Below are 13,037 nucleotides of genomic sequence, written 5' to 3'. Positions count from 1 at the left end.
TACACTAATTCTAGCCATCACACTGCAGTGAATCAAACTGTCTGACTCCCTCCTTGGTGATGTAGAGGTATGTTCTGTGCTTTGCAAAGGAAGACAGATGCTAAACTTCTTTCAAGCTAGTAGCTGGGCTGTTTTGTCCATGGTTTTTTCTGTTTTAGCCTTGTGGAATTCCTGTGTGCATAGATACACAAATGAAGAAAATTAATGCAAGCTTAGGGGAGGTGTTTGTGATTGCCAGTAATCCAAGATATATTAGGATGCTTTGGCATTTACAATGCTTGTAGTATTTCTGTCATGGTCTCCATTGTTGGTTTTATATCTCTTTTGTTCTTTGTGGTGGTTTTTAATTTTTTTTTTTTTTAACAGAACTGTCTAGCTATAGTAGATGTGAAGTACTAAACGTTCACAGAACAATTCTGGTTTAAGGGGACCTCTCAATGCTGCTTGTGTGTCAGCCCCCTGCTCAGGACTGGGTCGATGTTGAATTGGGACTAGATTGTTCAGGATTTTGTTTTCTTGTATGTCAAACCTACAGGAACAGAGATTCTGCGCCCTCTCTGGGGCCTTAGTCCTAAGGGAATGTTTATTTCCTTCTCTCTAGCTGGCACCTCCTGTCAATTTTTGCATATGTTTTACTTGCAAATCTTTCATTCTGTACCAGTTCAGGTGACAACTGAGGCTTCTAACTGGCAGTGCACAAACTGTGCGTGTTAGGAGGGAAAGAATAGGAGATTATGCCTATAGATGGTATGTGTAGCTTTGTAGAAGCTGAATGTGAGTTCAAGCTCTCCAAGAATAGAAGGAAAAGTTTAAGTATGTTTTTTTTGGGAGGGTTATATGCAGTTTACAGGTTATAGGTTTATTTATGGAATAATAAATAGCCAAGCTACTCTGATGTAAAGAATACAATGTGATGAAAAATTAAACACATTAATTCTTTGCATAGCTAACAATACTGTTTTTCTTCCTTGATGCCTTGGAAGCATTAGTACCAGCTTTATTCTTCATATGCAGCTCACAAATGAAAAGATTAATTTGCTAAAAAACCTGTGAATACTTGAAATTTTGGCTCATGGTTTTTCTGCTTTGTTATTCCCTTGTCCTGGTGCATATCAGGTTGACCTCAAATGAGGAGGCTGTGCTGACTGAAGCTTTGGGACTAACCTGTTGTCCTTCTTGGCTTCAGTTTGTAGGCTTTTCTCTGGCAGCTCTCCAGGCTGGGAATTGGAGCTAGTAGTACTTTCTAGGCTTAGTTCCAGTAAAAGAGATATTACTTTTATGTTTTGTTGTATGAGTTTCGGGCAGGAGAGGGGATGTTAGCAATCAGATTTGCAGATACTCGTATATATACTTATATTTTTCAATCAAGACTATAGTGCACTGCTTTTTCTATTTTATACTTTAAAAATAGACAGGTACTTTAAAATACAGCTTTTCAAGCAGGCCAGCCAGTACAAATTGTCTAAGTTCCTCTATATAGAGTTAAAAAGCATACAAAGAAGTCACAAGGATGTCATAGTGAGTGGAAAATTACTAAAAAGAGAAATTCTACCCAACATATAATCCATTACTATGTTGCTCAACCTATTTGCTGTGTAAGTGTATCCATCTGAAGTGAGTACTTAGTAATTAATTTTCTACAAAAAATGTTTTGTATAAACAAAGCTTATGTCAAAATTTTATATGAAAGATGTCTCTAGAAGGTGCTTAAGCAGACAAGATAAATCTGAAGTTTCAAAAACCAATTTTATCTACCCAGTAAATAGATTGTTCATCTTATATTTCATAACTCCTAATATTAGACAAGTGTTTATTCCCTGATCTCTGAAGTTTTCCTAGTAGTACTTCATAGTAAGACTAATTCCACCTGCATGTGCAGCGTAGCAGGATGACTAACCCTGGCAATGCCAGGCTTTCTGAGTTTGTAGTTTTGCTTTGAATTGTTGCAAGTGGTTTCCTGTGTGTCCCAAGTTACCTCATCACTTCAGATACGTAAAATTCTGCTGTAAACTTCACTTGTTTGTCTTGCTGTGTCTTGAGTTAAGAGATTTGAGTCTTGCATAGTAATGAAGTACTAGTTAATACTCTCTCCTGTCTTTTGTTTGCAATTTTCTTTAGTCATATCAATCCAAAACTGGAATCATAAGCTTTCTAATGTTGTGACAGACATGTCGCATTGTAGAGAAAATTCACGTGCTTGCAGGCTGCAAAATAATGATGTCTAAGATTATTGGGCTGTCCCTAACATCAAATACAGCTACAATCCCATCAGAAGAGAGGTGTCTTGGAAGTTATGTCAGAGCTTGAATCATGTGGAAGTGGCTATGTGGGACGAATCCAACAGCTGGGCAGTGTTTTTTCTGCAGTTACGTGCTTAACCAATTTGTGTGATGCAGCAAATCATACAGTTTTAGTCAGATTAGAGATTATGTCAAAGAGATACAGTACCTTAATGTTTCATAAGAGTAGCCAGGCTATGTAAAAGCTGAAGTCTTCTGTTTTCTATAAACGTTAAAATATTCAGTATAACAACTTGGAGAATCTGATGTTTACCTTTTTTTGGATAATAGAAGCTAGTTAATGACTAGTATTTCTTATCTTGGTATTCATTCTAACTGAAGTCTGAAAAAATGTGTTTAGACTGCACCTTGAAAATGCCTGGCTGTGACTGACATAAACTGTTGTATAAACTACTCACAGCAGCCCTTAACAGCAATAGTTCCTTTTAGCTTGCTTGTCTTCTGTGGGACTAGACTTGATTGCCTGGGACTAGTTACAGACATTTCTCAAGTACACAAGCTCTAATTATACTTCTAGTACATTGACAGTAAATTATAAAGACTTGGCATTGTGGGCTGTTTAAGAGTGCTTGGCTCCCCTTGTTGGTCCCATCTGCAGTGAAAGCAGTTAAGAATTAAATTTAGAAAAGTCTGTGCTGTGAAGCCACTGTGGTGCTTCTGCTGAGGTGGCCGGAGCTGGTGTGATAATGGTGTTCCTTCCCCCAGCCCAAATATCCCCCATCTTATTTCCCAATCACTAGAGGTCTTCTACAAAGGCTGCTTTTCCCAGGCATTAAAGGGAACCCAGCAAGCAGAGGAGGAGTGCTGGGGGAGTTGAATGTATGGTCTGTGTGAATAGCCCCCGCAGCTCCTGAGCCTGCAGAGACAACATTCCCTGATCAAACCAGTGACGACTGATCAAAGCTGGCATAGTGGTCAGTAATAAAAGCAGTAGTCCTTCCTTCTCATTCCATGTTTAATACTTGTTTTTCTAGCTATGATGCTGTGTAGAAATCTCACACAGGCCGTTCTTTCCTGGAGTACTGTGAAGTTTTGTTGGTTACAATAAAATACAGAGGTAAATGAAAAGTGGGCCAGCAAGAAATCTACAATGGCAGTATATTTGTGTGCATGACAGAGGGATTTGGAGTATATGTTTGTGCATGACAAAAAGAAAACAAATCATGTGTTTTAGATGACACACAAGTACATGCACAATCTAAAACTAATAGAATGTAAAGGGTTAATTAATTAGGTGGAATAGTGTAGGTTTATGGAGAGGAAGATTGTTACAGGGAGAAAGGTTTGAAGAGGTAGTAAAGAAGCCAGGTATTGCTATAGGTATCTTTTCTCAAACCATCTTTTTGACAGTCTCTTAAGATGGCTGTCCATTTAAATCTGTTTAAAGTTTGACAAAGAAACAACCCTGTAGTAAGGGGAGGTTCTGTTTGTTTGATATTTATCAAGAATGAGAATTTTTTTTAAAGTTTCTAATACATCTTTCAGACCTATACAATAGTTTGAACATGCAACATGTTGATCTGATCCATTATATCATGACTTTAATTTCTGAAACATATTTTTAAGGGAGGTGAAGTAAGACTTGTGGAAATGAGCAATGAAGCTGTAGCTAGAGCAGCTGGGCAATTTTCTGTCAGGGAATTCAAATAACAGTTCTTACTCCATCATGTTGCTGCCAAAGTGGGATGAGTGGCAAAGGTCGTGAGGAATATCTGGTGGTTTTTTTCAAATAAATCAGGAGTTCTGACTTCTGATTTAAAAGCTTTTTTCAGTTTGGTAGACAAAACTTGCTGTTTTAATTTCTTTTGAATTTATTTAGAAAGATAAATATTCAGCCTTGTGTTGAGCTTCATTTGTTGCAGTTAATGTTACTTGCAGCTTTTCAATGTGGAAGTCAAACTCATGCAGCAGCCTTGAAATCCAAGTTTGAAAAGAAACCCATGTCTGCTTGTGTTTGCTGCTGTGGCAAGCTAATAAAAATCCCAAACCCACAATATACAAACCAGCTTCAAACCAAAATTAAAGAGTTATTGAGGTCTATTATTTTGTCACTGTGCAGGGCTTTTACAATCCGTGGGAGGTGTGTGAGCTGGTTCTCACTGCACAAATAAATGTTTTAGAAATGGTACTAACTGGTGCTTCCAGGTTACTGAAGTCCTGCAAGAATTAATAACACTTGACCACCATGAGGGAAACTACAAATTATTTTTTAAAAAATTCTGTTTCTTTTCCCTGAAGCCTCTTGCACAGCTACTTTGTTTTGATTCCAGCTTTGTAGTAGTGCTGTAGTAATCCCTGACTCTTTCCCCCAAACTAGACCTTGATTTCTGTTAACACAAAGGTGGTCTGTTAGCAATAGTTGGCAGTAGAATCAAATGGGAATTGATAAGCTGTTGTTTACAGCTTCATTAAAATGAATTCTGGTAAATAAAATATCTGAGTTCTGTCTAGATTAAGGTGCTTTTGAGCATATGTTGATATGATGAGTAGAAATAGTTTTGGAATGTTCCACTAATAAGTACTTGCTTAGAAAAGGAACAATAAGCTGCTTTTAGCATGGGGAGAAAATCTAATCTATGGTTTCCAGGTAAATAGTACTGAACAACAAGAAGAATTTGTGAACTTGAAAGAAAAATGCATTAGTAAACCAGATGAATTTTTGACTGTACTGTGTCCCTATTGCAAGCAAATTAATAATTATCTTGTTCCTGTAGGTTACCTGTGAATGTGATTAATGTTCAGTATTACATTTTCTAGTGCATTTTGGCAATACGGAAACCTGAATGTTTAACAAGAACACAATTTCAAATTAAAGCAATAAATCAGAGTTAGTGAAATAAGGTGTGCAGTGTGCCCCACTCCTTGGCAGTCACTGAGAGAGAGCAGTGTCTTGTCCCACTACTTTTGGCAGCAGGAGCCTCTTTATCAGCTACTGTCTTTCCAGTCACGCTTGTGTTCACGTCTTTGCTACATGCTCTGCTGATTACCTTGGAAAAGGGCAATGCTGTAACTGTTCAACTGACCTTTCAGTTTATTTTCTCTTGTGTAATATGAAACATGAGCTAACGCAGCCTTAGTCTACTGATTCCGAGAAAATCTGTCGCTGCATTTCTGCAGCTTTCTGCTCAGATGTGATGGGGTTTCTCAGTAGTTACATTAATTCCAGAAACTCCATCAAGTTCAGATATCATCACAACAGTGCAGCAAATTATTATAGCTAGAAGAGGGGCTTTAGTGTACAATTCATGCATAATAAAGACTACTTAGCAGAGGAATAGTGAAACAATGACTATTAAATGAAGAAATCCTATACCTAAATAAATGAAATTATGCTACTGGTAAATTTGTCTCCTTACATACAGAGAAAAAAATATATAGAACACTCATTATTTTGTAATTGCTGTCTTATTTAGCCTGTGTCCTCAGAATAGGGAAGCTGTCTTGAGTGTTTAGTCAGATACAGAATATACATAGCTGTGCCATTTCAGGAGGTTGTAATACAGCTTAGTATTGTCAGGTTTGGGAGTTTGTCTGTGGTTTTTTTTTTGTTTGTTTTTTTTTTTTTCTTTGTTTGGGTTTTTTTGTTTTATTTTGTTCCTTGAGGAGTGTGTGCTTCAGCTGTTTAGTTTTTTTAAATTACTATGTACCTTTTATTCCATTAGAGGGTTAAAGTAAATGGCTTTCTTGCAGGAAGTGTCGATACATGCTCACTTCTTTCTTCTCCTCTCCTGGAATTGATGTCTCTAAGTAGTTTGCTGGGCTTGTGATGGAAAGAAAATGCCTCTTGGTCCTTCTAAACACTTCTAATTTGTTACACTTACCTTGTGAGGTGCATCCATGTGTTTCTAATAAACTGATGTGGGTGAGAGATGAACAGGAGTGTGTATAAGAGAGCATCTAAATATTGGCCAGGGGGAGGTGGGTGGGGAGCGGGATTGTTTTTAGGATTGGGATTGGTTTAGATAAGCCAGTGGAGGAATTGTTAATGCAATCATTTATTAAGTTTGCATTTGGTACATTTTATAATCTCTCCTGCATTTGGTTCTGAATTGAGAACCGTGTGTGTTCATTCTGAAGCTGATGGCAAAAACATTACAGCTGTCAAATTCTGCCAAAGCCACTAAGTTACCTTAAGGGTTAAAGCAGGGAAGGGAACTTTAAAGGTTAAAGAAGGTCAGCAGCAAATAATCTTGCTAAAATATTATGGAATTATATTTATCTGTATTAGACCTTGCAGTTTATAGGTCTTTACATCTCTGCTAGAAATTGCTGGTAGGATGTCAAGAAAATGGGTAATTTCTCTTTTTCTGCCCATTTTTTGTCATGCTTCTATGTACTAGACTTTTTGTTAGGGCTTGACTTGCATGTCATTGTACTTTAAATTGCTTGGAAAAGAGGTGATGCTGAATCAGATGCCTTGTTTTGTGTTGATGGCTTTCAACAGAGCAAGTGATTATGCATTATTTATCCCAAGCAAATCTTTCTTAATTTTTGATGCTGCATTTAGTTTGAGATATGAGCTACATTAGTGTTCTATGCATAAATGCTTTATCTCAGCATTCTGAAATCATGAAACATCCAAAGAGTTATTCATTATCTGCCAAGTAGAGAAAATTTGGAAAAGCTTTTTTTGAAGTTTTTGCTTTTCTTGTTCACTCTTACAAGTTGTCTGCTGGATGGTCTTCCAGTAGCTAGTTAAAAACCACATTTTTGGTAGGAATTACAGCAGAAGTGGTTTAACTGTGTAAGTTCCGTATTGGAAAAACTATATCCCCCATTTATTTGGATAACTGTTGATTTTATTACCCCTGAAAAGGGGCTTAGTGTCACTGGCCAACCTGCAGAAACCTTAGTTTTCAGCTAAAAGTGTGATTTAAATTGCCCCTGATGTTGCAGAGAGGCAAATTGCTTTGTAGGGAACAATTTTGTGAATGGAGCAGTTGGAATGTTGGGGAAATTCAGATTTAGCTGCAGAAAGACTTCTTAAGATCATGATTTCAGAATCATGTAACAACTTTACTTTTAACCTGCAGAAACAGGAAATTAAGTGGTCATCTCCTGAGTCTTTATAATCATCATCCATTGCTATCCTTTGTTTCTAAAGCATCTCTCTCAGGATTGTTCAAAGGTTGCATGTGTTGCATGTTGTTGATGTTCCTTAATGCATTTCAATGTGTATTAAAAAGATTGCCTGAACAGGACAGGACTTGTCTATGTGGCAAGTCTAAGTCAATCAGCTACAACTGTGAAATTGGTAAAAGTTAAAAATACAGTAAATCTGTTGTTTTGAAGTAGTCATACCTACCCAAGATTTACTGTGCCTTTAGTTCCTATTTTCCTTAAGTGTGAATACTCTGTGTAATACTCTGAATAACTAAATGAAAAGTGGATAACAGAGGGTGGAGAAAAGAATGAAGTAAAACCCAAGGCTCCTGTTTTGGTATATTTTCCCTAGTGATAAATGAAATTGAAGAAGAAGCTGCAAACAGGAATTTGCTTCTGTTGCATAATTCTAGTTCAGCGTGGTCTGGTCCCTTTCTGCCTGGGCTACAGAAATTTGCTTTAGGAAGAGCTTTATCTCTCCTACTTCTGTCTTCCTTCAATCCATTGCTTTTTAACCTACTGAATGACAAGAACTTGAGGGAATAACTGGCTACAGAGTAAAGGGGAAGATGGGAATCAGGACCTCACTAATCTGAGCAGGGACTCTGCCCTGGCTTTGGTGTCAGTGAAAGTCTTTGTAGCTGCATCTTCAAAGGCATTGCAGCAATATTAGAAAAAGGTGATTTGTGAACAGCCTCATAAAGCTATGGACTGTGGTTTTATCTTTAACACTGACATTAATTTCAGTGTTTGTATTTGCTGGAAAATGGAGGATTTGGTTACAGAGAGTACCTTACTGGTTATTTTCTTTCATATCCTGTTCCCTTTGGTATCTGCAGAACTGGGCTTTCCATATGGATACCAGTTACCATTATCAAAGTCTCTCCTACTTGCTTTCATCTTTTGAATAAATTGGCATTAATACTGGGCCAATACTGTAGAAATAAACAATGACAAGAAAGCTGATGTGGACAAAAATCTGAAAGATGAATAGCTACTAAAATCAGCATTATAAGCAGAGGAGGGGCTAAAATCATTAATTTCAGTGTTGTTGCCAGAGGTCTTATGATAAGCTGACTGACTGTTCTATAAACTGGAATAACAACAGCTTTGTAAAAAAGCATGAGTATGGACATAAAGATGTCTTGAAGCTTTGCAGCTATCTTGGGGTTCAGCACCCGACTCTTTAAATGAGAAGACTCTTTAAATGAGAGTATCTTCTATGCTGCCAAGGCCTTTTTGGTTACATTAGTTTCTGTTTAGGTTACTGTAATGCCTAAGAAACTAAAGCTAATCTGGTTAAATCTAAAAGTTTAAAATACTGCAATACCTCTTTGTTATTTTATGAGGTGGCCAGGAAGGAGTTAGTGCCTGTTCTGCTTAGAAGAATAAAGATGTGAAAGCTTTCTGTGGAGCTCTAACTCAAAGTTTTGACTTACCATCAGACTCTTCAATAATTTGCCAAAAGTCTTATTTCAATAAAGCAGTCTACTTTGGGGAGGAAGGAGATGCTTAGTTTTATTTTTCTTATACTCCATATTGAGGCTACCAACTTTAATATATGCCTGAGACTTTTTTAATAGTTGAATTCAGTCAGTGGTCATAGGAATGGCAGAACCAGGGGTGTTTGTATATCAAAGTTATGAAATAAATAGAACACTATTTTTTTTTTTTTAATAAGGCTGTATAGTTTTGCATTAAACTGAGGACTCTTTACTTCTACTGTATAAATTTTGGATATATAGGTATCCATAAGACAAAATATTTGAGGGTGTTTCAGTGGTAGAAGTGTGAGGAATAAGTGCTCACCTGACATGCCAATTCTTGAAGTGGCCGCTGATATAATATTGTCTTTACATGTTCACTTGGAATGTTACTTTATTGGCAAGATACTTGTTTTCTGGATAGCCATTATACTAATTCATGTTTGATGTTTTAATCCTGCTTCTATGGAAAGTCAGCCAATTCCTACACTTCTATTGTAAGGCTTTAAACAAAGCTGCATATAAAGCATGGGATTTAAAGCAATGCTGTGTTACAAATTATGAATGTAACAATGGGAAAAGACTGTTGTGACCTTGTTTCAGGTGATGTTTACGATTACCAGTGTTTCACAGCGACATAATCATGGGGAGGGGAAAAATTGTTGGTGTAAAGGCGTTTGGTAACAGTGTAGTACTTAGTTTCAAACTAGGTGTTCAGTGTTGGGGAAATGCTAAGACTGAAGTCTTTTCAGTAAGTCTGAAGAAAACTATTTCAGTGTTCCAGTTTTAAGAAACATTGATCTATTAACATAGGTGAGATGAATGAATATGGGACTTGAAAAGCTTGCTTTTTTATAAAAACTCCAGGAGCCAGGAATACACCAGAAGCAGTCCCCTTCTGCTGCCTGCACTTGCCAGATGTGTGTTGCTGTACCTGTAGTAAAGGCCTTCGTGTGCAACTTCTTTCAGTCACTTCAGACCCTCTGTACCTGAAGTTCTATGGATCCTCTTGTTTGCTCTGTTTAGGGTTTGTTTTTCCCCAAGGTAATAGCTGTACTTTTCAAGTCACAGTTGGGTACAGTTTTTACCTTGTAATCCTCATCAGTGTCAATGTTAATGACAGGAAATTGAAAAATCTTAAGGGACTTTGAAGTCAATTGTTAGGCTCTGAGAACTTGAAAAGTACGAAGACAGAAATCGGTCTTTTGTTGTGCCTTATAGGTCTAGATGCTGAGGTTGACTGTTTCCATGCACAGAATTTTGAGATTTTCATTTATGAGATGCATTCAGAGTCTGTCATAAGTCATACAAGTATATATATGCATAAGTGAACATGACATAACTTTCAGTGTTGAAGAGGAGATCACAAAATGTAGTCTTAATCAAGTGTTTATCTCTGGTTTTAAGACTTGTATGCTAATAGTGAACAATATAGATATTTGGAATTGGTTGAACAACAAAAAAAATTCTGTCATTTTCTATGTGTAATCCTGGGGGTTTGCTTTGGAAGATAAAAAAAAAAAAAAAGTGTTTAACAAGCCTTAGTAATGTAGAAATGAAAGATGAAATATCTGTGAAAGCAAAACCTTAAAGTTCCCTAAATCTGGACATGAGCATGTAGTTAACTCAGTCCTTTCCTTCAAAGGAGCAACAGGGTACAGTTGCTGCTTTACAAGACCTTTCTGCTGTTTTACAAGGCCTTCTATGACAAGTAACGTTGTTCTGTGTCCAGGTGTATTTCATCTCCTGAGAGGAGTTTTTGGAATAGTTCACAGCAAAAGTAATTGACCCATTTCAGAAGTTGGTGTTTTTTTGGTGAATTTTGAGCAAACTACAATTCCTGACTGGATAATCTCAGAAGGTGGTTAAAGAAAAAATTCTTTCTAGATTATAATTTTAAATCAATTACAGAGAACACTAGTTGTTGCAAGAATCTGTATTTCTGCAATGTGATGTAGCACTAATGGTACCTGAATTAACTTGGTCTATTACAAGCAGCATGCTTTTGTATAAATTGAAGGAGCATTCTTACTTAATGTGCAGGATTCTGTGTTGTCTGTTCCAAATCTGTCCTATATAAAAAGCTGTTATTGTAAAAATGTTATACATCCTTGCTCAACAATTCTTCTAATCGTTCCCTTTCTTGCCTCTTCTCCCTCTCCCCCAAAAAATAATTTATTGACCATGTAATCTGCTCACCACTCTTTGTAAAGTGGGCAAAGAGTAGTCTTTTTTTACAGTAATACTCATGATAATTTCATATATTAAATGCCATGGTCTTTTTTGTGTTATGGTTTGCTTAAACTCTGAATTTACTGAAACACAAAAATTGGAGCAGTTGGTGTATTCTTAGTACTTTTATGACAAAAATCAAGAGCTTATGATATGTGTATTACTGTCAGTGATTTTTCCTAAAGATACAGAACCACGTAATTGCCTTCTGAAAATCCATTTTCATCCATCCCACACTCACATCCTGAATTTGTTAGACGTTTCTTTCTTTGGAATGAGGTGAATGGGTTTGATTCCTAGGGAGGAATCATGTTGAGGGAGAGGAGTAGGCCACTGGCATGCATTGCACCTCTAGGTGATGTGAATTGCATCATACCCTTTTTCTTTTCTGCACTGAGATTTCAGTACTTCTTTATGGCCTGCTGTTCCTCTCTAGTAATAAAGAATTCGTTTCCTTCTGCAGCTTTCAGGGGGTTTTGACTGACTTGTTTAAAAGTAAAGCTCACCACTTTTTACTTTTTGCTCAATGTGGGAAATGCTATATCCAACTAATCATGTTCTTAAAGCTGTGAAAATGTATTTGTGGTATGAGTGGGGAGGAAAAGAATAATTTTGGTCAGATAACATATTTCAAAACTTCCTCGTCTATTTTTACCTGTGTCAGGCTCATTGCTTCACTTAGGTCTTCTCTGAAGCTACAGCAGCTACCTATAGTAAAACAGATCCTGCTTCAGCCACAGGGGGACAAGGTGGAAACAATGCATGTGGCAGGCAGCAATTTTGAAAAAGCTTATGTATGGCAAAGAAATAGGGATGGCAGATAACACCCCAGATACACTTCTTGTTATATAATTTTTTCCCTAACCAATTAAATATATATATAGACACACAAAAAGTATATCTAGATGTACATAACTATATTTCTTGTATCTTATTTTAAAGAATGACTTAAATTTCAAAGCTATAGTGGTTGTTTTGTTTTTTTCCCCAAGGAGAACCCTACAAAAATAATTTGAATTTACCAGATGATTTATGTTGAACTTCTGGGGCTGTTTATGACTTGCTCTGTTTCTGTATTTAAGCTTTATATAAATCTTTGTGATTGCAATTGTTTAAAATATAAGTCAGTCAACTGAGTTTGTATATGTATATAATACACTTATAGTTGGAAATCTGACAAAATATCCTCCCTCAAGCACATAAATGAAATTGATTATCAGAACAGTAGTAGTTAGTAATGCACTTCTGAGGATTATGCCCATGAGCAAATTTTAAAGGAATAATGCAAGTGGATGGGCAAAAATAGTTATGAATGTATCTGTTACAGTGTATCCTGGAGGGATTTTAAAATCTTTCTCCTTTTAAAGATGAGCATCAGTCTTAATAATAAAATAATAAAAGCTTGCTGGGAGATTAACCTTGAAAGTAGTCATAGTACTCTAAAATAATAAAGGTTATGCTGTTTACCTTAACTAGTAATTAGATATTTTAATCTTCTACTTTGAACTAATTAAGGGCCAAAAAACAGATCACAGAGTTCTAAGTCCTGACACTGCAAGCAGACCGCTGCTTCTTCTTCCTTAACCAAGGTGCTATTCCATAGTGCTGTTTTAGTACTTCTATTTTCTAGTGCAAAATACAGGAAGTGTAATAAGGCAGACAGGTTTGGTTTTGCTGGGGTTCTTACTGGTTTCTATACACTTCAGAAGATTCTTTATAATTTATGGAAACACAAATACATTTCCAATTTACCTTGGGAGTGAAATATTTAAAACAAACGAACAAAAAACCTGCTGTATAGGTAGCATTATTTAAGTGCTCAACTGCAGCTTTTAGCTGTGCTTCTGCACAAAATAGCTCATAACTTAGGGGCCAAAGTTGGCTCTCTTGTTTATATTGTACCCCTGATGTTACCATC

The 13,037-nt window shown here is 36.6% G+C and overlaps 1 protein-coding gene across 1 annotated transcript in view; it reads left to right on the top strand.

Annotated features, from left to right (window-relative positions):
- Nucleotides 1-13,037, top strand: part of GBE1 (1,4-alpha-glucan branching enzyme 1) — a 143,164-nt gene that overhangs the window by 19,235 nt on the left and 110,892 nt on the right. The gene's annotated exons all lie outside the window — the stretch shown is intronic.

Source organism: Aphelocoma coerulescens, chromosome 1 (assembly GCF_041296385.1).
Source record: "Aphelocoma coerulescens isolate FSJ_1873_10779 chromosome 1, UR_Acoe_1.0, whole genome shotgun sequence".
Lineage (NCBI taxonomy): Eukaryota > Metazoa > Chordata > Aves > Passeriformes > Corvidae > Aphelocoma > Aphelocoma coerulescens.
This window is presented reverse-complemented; position numbering and strand designations above follow the sequence as displayed.